General features: G+C 38.1%; 1 non-coding gene across 1 annotated transcript; it reads left to right on the plus strand.

Annotated features, from left to right (window-relative positions):
* The first annotated feature begins 8,340 nt into the window (after positions 1 to 8,340).
* Positions 8,341 to 8,447, plus strand: LOC112496533 (small nucleolar RNA R71). The gene has a single exon (XR_003063093.2). It is a non-coding gene; the product is annotated as a small nucleolar RNA R71 (small nucleolar RNA).
* Positions 8,448 to 10,656: the final 2,209 nt, after the last annotated feature.

Raw genomic sequence — 10,656 nt, forward strand, 5'->3', positions numbered from 1 at the left:
TGGAGGGGTTGCTATTTTTTTCTTGCCCTTGCCCGAAATGACTGGAATAAGGGGCTCCTTTTCAGGGTTCTCCTCTTCATCTTCTTGGATAATGTGCCTTTTCCTAGTTTTGGAAGGGGTCTTGATGGAGGGTTCTTCGCGTTCTTTCTCAGACTCGTCCTTTGCCTCTGTGGGTGAGCCGTCAGTTGCAGACTCGTCACCTTCTTCCTCAGGTTGGTCAGATGGTTCGGCTTCTTCTGATTCTACCTCGACTTATGGTTCAGCTGCAGCTTCTTTTTTTGGTTCATCTGTGGCAGTGGCTTCTTCACTGGCTTCTGCTGGAGCACCTGTGGTGTTAGTGTCAAAATTGTACTGCTGGAGCAATGAATCAGGGAAGTTCTGGTGAGTGCTTTTCATGTAAAGAGTAAATTAGTGTAGTTGGTTGTCCAGGTGTTGTAGATAGCTCCAAAACCGATTGTTTTCCCTCTGCTGAGCCTTAACACATTGAGTTATACTGGTGCTTAGTGCCTGGATTGTCTGTTTTAAACCAATAGCTCGTCTTGTTCCTGTTACAGCAGCTGGTTTCGTTGTCATTCCAGCACTCTCACCAGCAATTCTCTCAATGGTACGTGCAGTAAAGCCACCATCATTCTTGACATGTTCAACTTTCGCGTCAAGACGAACATCGGATACTACACAGATGCTGGTGATGAGTGAGGGGAATAGTAGGGCAGCAGCTTTGTGATTCTTTACGGCACAATCTGTGATTTCTTTTTCGATAATGTTGCCCACATCTATGGGAAGCCCTCGAACAATGGCATATAACAACACCAACCTTTCTTGTCAAATCGTAGTAGTGTGAGTGGTTGGCATAAGCCTCGATTTCATAAATTTGACCCACACCTTAGTAGTAGGTTTCAAATCTATCCTATTAACTACACGCCCTTCCTCATTAGCCCATGATGCCCCTTCTATTGTAAGAGTTGTGAAGATGGTGTTCCATTTTTTCGGGGTCAATTTATCAAGCAACTTGCCATACTCATAATTAATTTCAGCAGGTAAATTATAAAAAGCATTTATTACTCGGGAGTCTAATGGAACAAGTGTGTTTCTTACCCAAATGTTGTGCTGATCAGGGCTTACCAAATTGGCTTAAAATTCCTTGACTACTGGTAGCACAGGATCTCGAGGGTGGTTGCAAAACTCTAACCATCCACGCTTTGCTGCAGCATTATGTATTGTTTGCACAATTCCGATGAATTGTTCTGGAAATTGAAACCCTTTTTCTTCAAGAATCTTACGCGACTCAATGAATTCTTCATATTTTTCTTTGGCATGGTAACTCTGGAAGCGTGAAGGATCTTTGAGGTGGCTGGCTGTTTTCTTATACCTTGGCATTGCTGTAGCAGTAACAAATTGAAGATGATGTCCCTGAGAGTAAAATGAGAGATGAGTGTAAGAATTGTTAGAGTTGTGCTTGCGAAGGAAAGAAGGAATAATGTCGTAGGTCACTACGCACAATGATTCCCTTTTATAATTGCATTTAAATGAAGATAAATCTGGTAAATAAAGATAAATTAGGGAAGTAAATATTTTGAATATAATGAGTATATCCCAAAAATATAGGCCAACGAAATTAATGCATTAATTTTAGAGATTTTCTTTTCAATTGCTATCTAAATCCATGCATCCATCTGTCATGATTTATCTTCAACGGTAAGTGAGACGCTCCAATTTTTAATTTACTGTAATGGTAATATTGGTTGCTGCAACACCCATTTGCTTGCTCTAGCAACGGTTACATACTCCACTCCAATACCCTCTGACACGTGGCTTGCCTCTGCACTCTGTCACCATACAACCTCACTTGTCAAAATGGAATTCAGTTGCCACACATACTTCCCAAAAAAACTAAAACCAATTCTAAAAATAATTAAAAACAAAGAGATCAAATGATAGCAAAAATAACGAGGTCAATAATATGAAAGGATAAAACTAAATAGCTAGAATTGAAGAACAAAATTAAATAAAATGGAAGAGAGGGAGAGTCGTCAACAAAACTAAAGAGGATTAAGCTTGGTTTGAGGTGGCTGTTTCCACAATGGGTTGCCTCCCATTGAGCGCTTGATTTAAGGTCCTTCAGCCTGACCTTCTTTCACTGCTCAGTAGCTGGGTTCATTAAGGAGTAAAACCTCCTTGGAACAATCTGCCGCTGGGTGTATGTAATGCTTAACCCTGTGTCTATTAACTTTAAATTCTTGACCTGTTTGTTCATCTAGAAGATCAACAGCCCTATGAGGATAAAATTTTAACAGCTTAAAAGGTCCAGACCATCGTGATTTTAGCTTTCCCAAAAATAATCGTAGTCTTGTGATGTGGAGCAGCACTAATTGACCAGGGCTGAATTGCCTATTTTGAATATGCTTGTCGTGCCAGTGTTTTGTCCTCTCTTTATAGATTCTTGCATTTTCATATGAAAATAGTCATAATTCATCAAGCTCACAAAGTTTAAGCTTCCTTTGCTCTGTTGCAGTATGAATATCCCAATTTAATTACTTCAGTGCCCAGTGTGCTTTATGCTCTAGCTCTAGTGGCAAGTGACAAGCCTTCCCATAAATAATTCAGTAAGGAGACATGCCAAGTAGAGTTTTGTATGCTGTTTTGTAGGCCCATAGGGAGTCATGTAACTGCAAAGACCAATCCTTCCTTGTTGGGTTCACCACTTTTTCTAAGATCTTTTTAATTTTTCTGTTGGACACTTCAGCTTTACCATTGGATTGGGGTGATATGTTATTGCTACCTTGTGTTTGACTCCATATTTTACCATAGCTGCAACAAAGATTTCGTTGTAAAAATGAGAACCCTCATCACTAATAATTGCTCTAGGAGTGCGAAACCTGAAAAAATGTTTTTCTTCAGAAAAGCCACCACTGTTTTAGCATCATTGGTAGGTAATGCTGCAGCTTCTACCCACTTGGAGACATAATCCACAGTAACAAGGATATATAAGTTCCCAAAGGATGGTGGAAAAGGTCCTATGAAATCTCTTCCCTAGACATCAAAGACTTCCACTTCCAGAATGTTGGTCAATGGCATTTCATGTCTTTTAGTTATGTTCCCTGTCCTTTGACACCTGTCACAACACTTAACAAATTCATAAGCATCTTTAAAAATAGTAGGCCAGTAATAACCTGATTACAGAACTTTAGCAGCTGTTCTGTGACCACCAAAATGTGCTCTATATGCTGCAGTATGGCATGACTCCAGTATGTGGGGAATTTCTCCTTCTGAAGCACATCTTCGTATTACTTGATCTGAGCATAACTTATATAAATGTGGGTCATCCCACTGATAACTTCTAACATCATGAAGAAATTTCTGTTTCTCCTGAAACTTCAGCTCAGGTGGTAGCAACCCACTTACTAAGTAGTTAGTAAAATCTGTATACCATGGAGATCCTGACTGCTGCAGCACTGTGCTTGCTGTACTACCAACAGTTGTTCATCAGGCAAAGTTTCAGTGATGTCCCTCCTTGTCAATGTACTTATGTCTGCTTCCAGCCGTGACAAGTGGTCTGCTACTTGATTTTCAGTCCCTTTTCTATCTTTAATTTCCAGATCAAATTCCTGAAGCAATAAGATTCATCTGATTAATCTTGGTTTGACATCCTTATTTGAAATTAAGTATTTGATGGCTGCATGGTCTATGTATACAATCACTCTAGTACCCACCAAGTAAGCTCTGAATTTATCAAAAGTAAATACTACTACTAGCAACTCTTTCTTTGTAGTGGTGTAATTGATTTGAGTTTGAGTAAGAGTTTTGCTTGCATAGTATATGGAGTGAAAAATCTTATCCTTTCTTTACCCTAATATTGCTCCCACAGAATGATCACTAGCATCACACATTAGTTCAAATGGTAGAGTCCAGTTTGGAGATATAACTACTTGTGCAGTGATCAGAGCTTTCTTTAATTCTTCCAATGCTTGGAGACAATCTTTGTCAAAGTGAAAAGGCTTGTCATGTTCCAGCAATAAGCATAATGGTTTAGCTACCTTGGAAAAATCCTTAATGAATCTTCTGTAAAATCCAGCATGACCCAAAAAACTCCTAATACCCTTTATTGAAGTAGGGGGTGGCAGTTTATCTATTACCTCTATCTTGGCTTTGTCTACCTCAATGCCTTTCTTGAACACCTTATGACCCAACATTATTCCTTCTTGCACTATGAAATGACACTTTTCCCAATTGAGTACTAAGTTAGTCATCAAACATCTTTTAAGAACTTCTTCCAATTTGTGTAAACAATCGTTGTATGCCTCCCCAAAAACTGAGAAGTCATCCATGAAAACTTCTAAAGTTTGCTCTACCATATCAGAAAAAATAGACATAATGCATCTCTGAAAAGTTGCTGGAGCATTGCACAAACCAAAGGGCATTCTTCTGAAGGCAAATGTTCCATAAGGACAGGTAAATGTAGTCTTCTCCTGATCCTCTAGAGCTATAGCAATTTGGTTGTAGCCTGAATACCCATCTAGGAAACAATAGTATTGTTTTCCAGAAAGTCTGTCCAATATCTGATCTATGAATGGAAGTGGGAAATGATCTTTCCTTGTGGCTTTGTTGAGCTTCCTGTAATCCATAAATACTCTCCATCCAGTCACTGTCCTTGTAGGAATAAGTTCATCACTCTCATTAGCTATCACTGTTATCCCTCCCTTCTTTGGAACACATTGAACTGGGCTTATCCATGAACTGTCTGATATTAGATATATGGTTCCAACATCCAACCATTTGATGATTTCCTTTTTCACCATTTCTTTTATAATAGGGTTTAACCTTCTCTGATGCTCCACCGAATTGCTGTGGCAATCTTCTAACAGGATTTTATGCATGCATATTGATGGGCTTATCCCTTTGATGTCTGCCATGGTCCATCCAATTGCTCTTCTGTATCTTCCAAGCAAATCTACTAGACTCTATTCTTGACCTGCATTCAAGGTAGAGGAAATGATTACAGGGAGTGTGTTGTTTTGACCAAGATAAACATATTTCAAATGTGAAGGTAACAATTTTAATTCAAGACTAGGAGGTGATTCAATAGATGGTAAAGTTGTTTTTACTTCCCTGTATGAAAGATTCAGATGCTCAATAAACTTGTTATGCCTATTAGATTGATTTTCTTCCGTCCAATCTATCTGGTTTGCTGCAACATCTTCCTCTTCTAAATCTTTAAAGGTGGTGACTTTGTTGATCTCATTACATCAGCATCTATCGATTCTGTCTACTACAACAAAATCCACAACACTTAGGAAATTACAATCTTCTACTTCATCAGGGTTCTTCATAGCCTCTAGTACATTAAATGTGACTTGCTGATCATTCAATCTCATGGTGAGCTTTCCTTTATGCACATCTATCAGAGTCTTCCCAGTTGCTAGGAAAGGTCTTCCAAGTATAATGGGTACCTCTTTATCAACTTCGAAGTCTAGTACAATTAGGTCTTTTGGGAAGATAAATTTGTCAACCTTCACCAGTACATCCTCAATTTTTCCTTCAGGATATGCATGAGATTTGTCAGTTAATTGGAGAGTGACTGTTGTTGGTCTGCATTCCCCTACTCCCAGCTACTTAAATACAGACAATGGCATCAGATTAATACTGGCTCCCAAGTTACAAAGTGCGCTGCCAATATACTTAGTTTCTATAGAGCAGGGTGTTGAGTGTTAGAAAATGCATATTTATAAAGGAGAAAACCGTCATTTTACATTTCAAGTCTTACTAACAACCCTTACTTTTATGTATTTAACCTTCTTGTGATTTAATTACATGTGTTTTATTTTAATTAAGTATTTTATGTATTTTAGGGGCATCATAGTCATTCCACAATAAACGAGAGATCAGATGGCAAAACAGACATCACTTTTGAACTCAGGACGGTCGAAAACCTTAGGAGGAGCATAAAAGGAAAAATAGCACTATTCACATGTACGGTACTATTCACGCGTACGGTACTGTCTACGTTACTGCTCACGACACTGTTCACATAGACAGACCGATGATGTGGCATTGACTGATGAGGTGTCACGATCCTGTTGGACTAAAATTCTTATATACTGTTGATGGTGACGTGGCAGCATATCAGTGGACGAAAAATCTCGCATACGGTGCATGCATCACACAGGATTATTTTCAACCAAACCGCGTTACTGTTCATCCGGGTCAAACCGCGTTACTGTTTAAAGTCGGGTCAAACCGTGTTACTGTTGACTGATGACGTGGTGTAATCCTGAGCGTCCAAACTGTTTTTAATCCGATGGCCATGATTTACTCCATGTATCTATAGAAAGGGGGCCTCTCCCCCCTAATTTGATATCTCTGAATCCATTTTTGGGATCCATTTTCTATAATTCCTTCTCCATCTTGTATTTTCTTCGTATTTTAATAAATTTCCATTTTGCCCCTAGTTCAATTATGAGTGACTAATTTTCTTTCAAGCTTGGGTTGAAGGTGAAGTCTCAACATGTGTCATGGGCTTAATTTGGTAAATTTATTTTCTCTTCCCCTCTAGTTTTTGTGGATGTTTTGACTTCTCGTCGACAAATAATAATATTCTTGTCTAGTACCGCCTTGGTTTCACCGGCCCTCTAGTACAAGGTTATTATTATTTGGCACGATAAGCCTTTAGCACCATATTGATTAGAGTGTGGTTCATGAGGTGTGGATTCCCCCCTCATGATTTAATTGGCATTAATACGGATTATTTAGCCCATGATGCATGTTGATACGGATCCAGATACCCAAGTACGTCATTTCAATAGATTTCGCTTCAATTTATTCTCGCCATTGCAATTCCAATTTTATAATTTATTATTGCCATTTCAATTACAATTTTAGGATAATTTAAATCACTTCCATCACAATTCCAACCACCCATTTACAAAATTAATTCTACATATAATTAAAATCCACCTCCTCGTGGGATCGACACTCGTCACCATTAGTCTATACTACAATAGATTCGTGCGCTTGCGAGTTCAACAAAATTTGCACAACACAGGGTATTGTAAAACTTCCTGGATCCTTCACTTTTGTATGAATCTTACTTTGGAGCATATGACTGCTTTCCTGTGTTAAAGCAACAGTTTCAAATTCTCCCAGCCTTCTCTTTCGTGCCAAGATGTCTTTTAGAAATTTCACATAATTTGGCATTTGCTCCAAAGCTTCCACAAAAGGTATGTTGATGTGTAATTGCTTCAGCACTTCCAGGAATTTATTGAACTGCTTGTCTTGTTTTTGCTTCTGGAATCTCTGTGGGAAAGGTGGTGGATGTCTAAACTGCTGGGTAGCTTCAGTAGGTACCAAACTCTGCTTGTTTGGTTTGTTGTAAGTCGTGGCTACTGGTGTTGCAACTTCTTTTTCAGCATGTACTGGTTGAGTTCCTTCTGAAGTTGCTGTAGCTTGGCCCCTGTAACTAGTGTCTTGATGGTCGGATTGTTGTAACATGCTTCCATCTGGAGGTGGTTTTTGTGAGGAATTAAATTCCATCCCCTTTTTAGTCACATCAACTGGGATATCAACATTCTTTCCAGATCTCAAATTAATTACTTTGCAGTGTTCTTTGCCCTCTCTCCTAAGGTCTTCTGTGTTGCTAGGTAAGCTTTCTTGAGTCCTACTACTCATTGCTTTGGCAAGTTGTCCCATTTGGTTTTCCAGGTTTCTCAAGAATATAGCTTGACTCTGCCAAATTGGTTCATTCTTTGCAATGTATTCCTTAATCAGTGCTTCCAGTGAAGTGATTGGATCCTGACTAATATGTTTTTGCCATTGACTCTACTGATGAAAACCAGGTGGTTGAGTGTTCCTATTTTGTCGATTTAATGCTAGAGCATTTTGATTCTGACTGCTCCATGAAAAATTTGAGTGTTGTTTCTAGCCAGGGTTGTAAGTATTTGAATATAGGTTGTTCTGATGTTGTCGATTGAAATTACCCATATAGTTTACTGAAGTTGGATTTCCAAGACAATTACCAAAGTCATGTTCTTCACTACAATACACACAAGAAAGTTCAGCAACTTGCTTCACTACTGCTGGAGCAGATGTCATGGCCTTTACCATGTTAGTCAATGAGGTTACTTGCGGTGATAAGGCTGTAATTGCATCTATATTATGTACCCTTGCTGTTCCTCTTGCTACTGGTTGCCTGTTGATGGCCACTAATAATTATTATCGGCAATTCTCTCTAGAATTTCATAAGCTTCGGTGTAAGATTTGGATAATAGAGCTCCATTTGCTGAAGCATCCACCATTAATCTTGTACTCGGATTCAACTAGAAAGTTTCCAATTGAATGCAACAAGGAATGCCATGATGAGGACACCTTCTGAGCAATTCTTTGAATCTTTCCCAAGCCTCATACAAACTCTCATCTTCAAGTTGATAGAAAGAAGTAATCTCATTCCGCAATTTTGCATTTTTTGTCGGTGGGAAATATTTCATTAGGAATTTATCAGCCAACTCATTCCATGTAGTGATGGAATCAGATGGTAACAAATTTAACCATGCTCTTGCTCGATCTCTTAAGGAATAAGGAAAAAACCTCAGTCTTAAGGCATATTATGTTGCTCCAGTAATCTTGAAAGCATCACTCACTTCCAAGAACAACTTAAAATGGAGATGAGGATCTTCATTTGGCAATCCATTGAATTGACCAGCTGTTTACAACATTTGAAACATCACTAGCTTCAATTCAAAGTTCGCGGCTTCTACTTCAGGTCTGATTATCCCAGGGTGTACAACTTGAGGAGTTAACACAACATAATCTCTAATAGCTCTATCTCTGTCATCAGCCATGTAAATAATATTGTTATCGCATGGCTGTCTCTAATTAGCATGTTCATTCTGCTCTTCTTGAACGTTGACTGGTTATAAGGGCTCGTGGGGGTCCAAATTTCCCACATCCTATAAATTATTCATACCTGACACAGTTTTTGAATTCCTTTGTTCTCTTCGCAGTCTCTTAACATTCCTTTCAATCTCATGATCGAATTGGAATACCACAGATCCGTCTTTGCGCATGCAAGTACTGATATGCCAATAAATAGAATGAATCAAATCAAATTGGCGCTATCAAGATTTACTTCACACTGCAAAAATAAACAATCAATCCCTAACAACAGCGCCAAAAACTTATTGGTGATAAATACTAATGTTATTGGTGTCAATGTGCAAGTGTACACAACAACTAATAAAGTGATGAATATTCAAGATCGTCTCCACAGGGATTTATGTTACTTGAAATGCTATAGCAATCACAATAGTGCAAACTAACTTAAGTCCGAAGTTAACAAACATAAAGTGGGTTCTATCATTATTAATGATTGTGAGAGAATAAAGTAAAACAAGACCGTAATGAAATCAACTAAATTAAATGTGTCTAAGATTCAATTGAGACTATAGTAGTTGAATGATCAAACTCTCCTTATGGGCTGACTGGTTTTCATCAAGTTAACACCAGTTGTTACGGCAAGTACTACAACACTGGGCATAATTAATTTGTTTCCTTAGCTGTTGCGTATTGGAACTCTCATACGCTTAATCTACTTATGATATGGCCTTATGACTTTTTAGTCTCTCCACCCTACAAGGTGAGCACCTATGTCTAGTATGTCACAAATCTTAACTTTAAGTATAGCCCTTATGGGATTCAAAATAACTTAATCCAGAAAACTTAAATTAAGATAAAGTAATACTCTAATAATATCGGCTAAGACATGCCCTTTTGCGGCTCTATCTTAACTTGAACTAGTAAATGGGTGGTCAACCGAAATAACAATTATATTAATAATAACTACTAGAGTAAAATGCTACAGCAATGACATAACAACACATAAAAATAGTCAAGAACCCATTAGATTGTTTGTCACTCAACTACAAGCAAATCTAGTTCATATTCTGAATGAGAAAAACAAATAGCAACATATTGGTCACGAAATACATTGGTTCAATCAAAGCGTAAAGAAAAGAACAAGTAAAGAATGATGAAGATTGAATCAAAATAACACTGTTGGATTCTTCACTGATGCAGACTTGGTTCTCTTGAATTCTGATTGTTTTCTTCTTTTCCTCTCGATTTCTCCAATGTTAATTCCTTGCCGCCATTTTATGTGGTGCGCGCCCTCCTTTTATACTGTAAACCAGGGTAAATAAAAGTCTGTGGACGTGCATGAGTTAAATTAGGAAACATGCAGATCGCAAATCTGCAGCTGACCCGTGCTTAAGTTTTCTCCCTCCGTGCTCCCAGATTGCTACAGCACTGGTTGCTCTAACAATAGTTACAACACTGCACTGTTCCTGATTGTACTTTACTTCTTTTGCGACCATCTTCTTTCCTCCTCTTGCTAGTCTAATGTCTCAGCATCCCTTCATGAATTAAGAATTTCTGACAACCTACAATTATGCACCTGTTTTGAGCACAAATTACTTTAATTTAAGCAAAACTTATTAACACTCAACTAAAATGAATGTTTATGCAAAATATAACCAAAATGTAATAAAAACACCTTATTTGCTCTCTAAGTGATATTGATTTAAGTCTAGAATTGATGTAATAACTCTAATTTCATAGAGTTATCAGTCACTGGAAGAATTCCCAAATCTCTGATGCACTTTTGGACAT

This window comes from Citrus sinensis, chromosome 3 (assembly GCF_022201045.2).
Source record: "Citrus sinensis cultivar Valencia sweet orange chromosome 3, DVS_A1.0, whole genome shotgun sequence".
Taxonomy (NCBI): domain Eukaryota; kingdom Viridiplantae; phylum Streptophyta; class Magnoliopsida; order Sapindales; family Rutaceae; genus Citrus; species Citrus sinensis.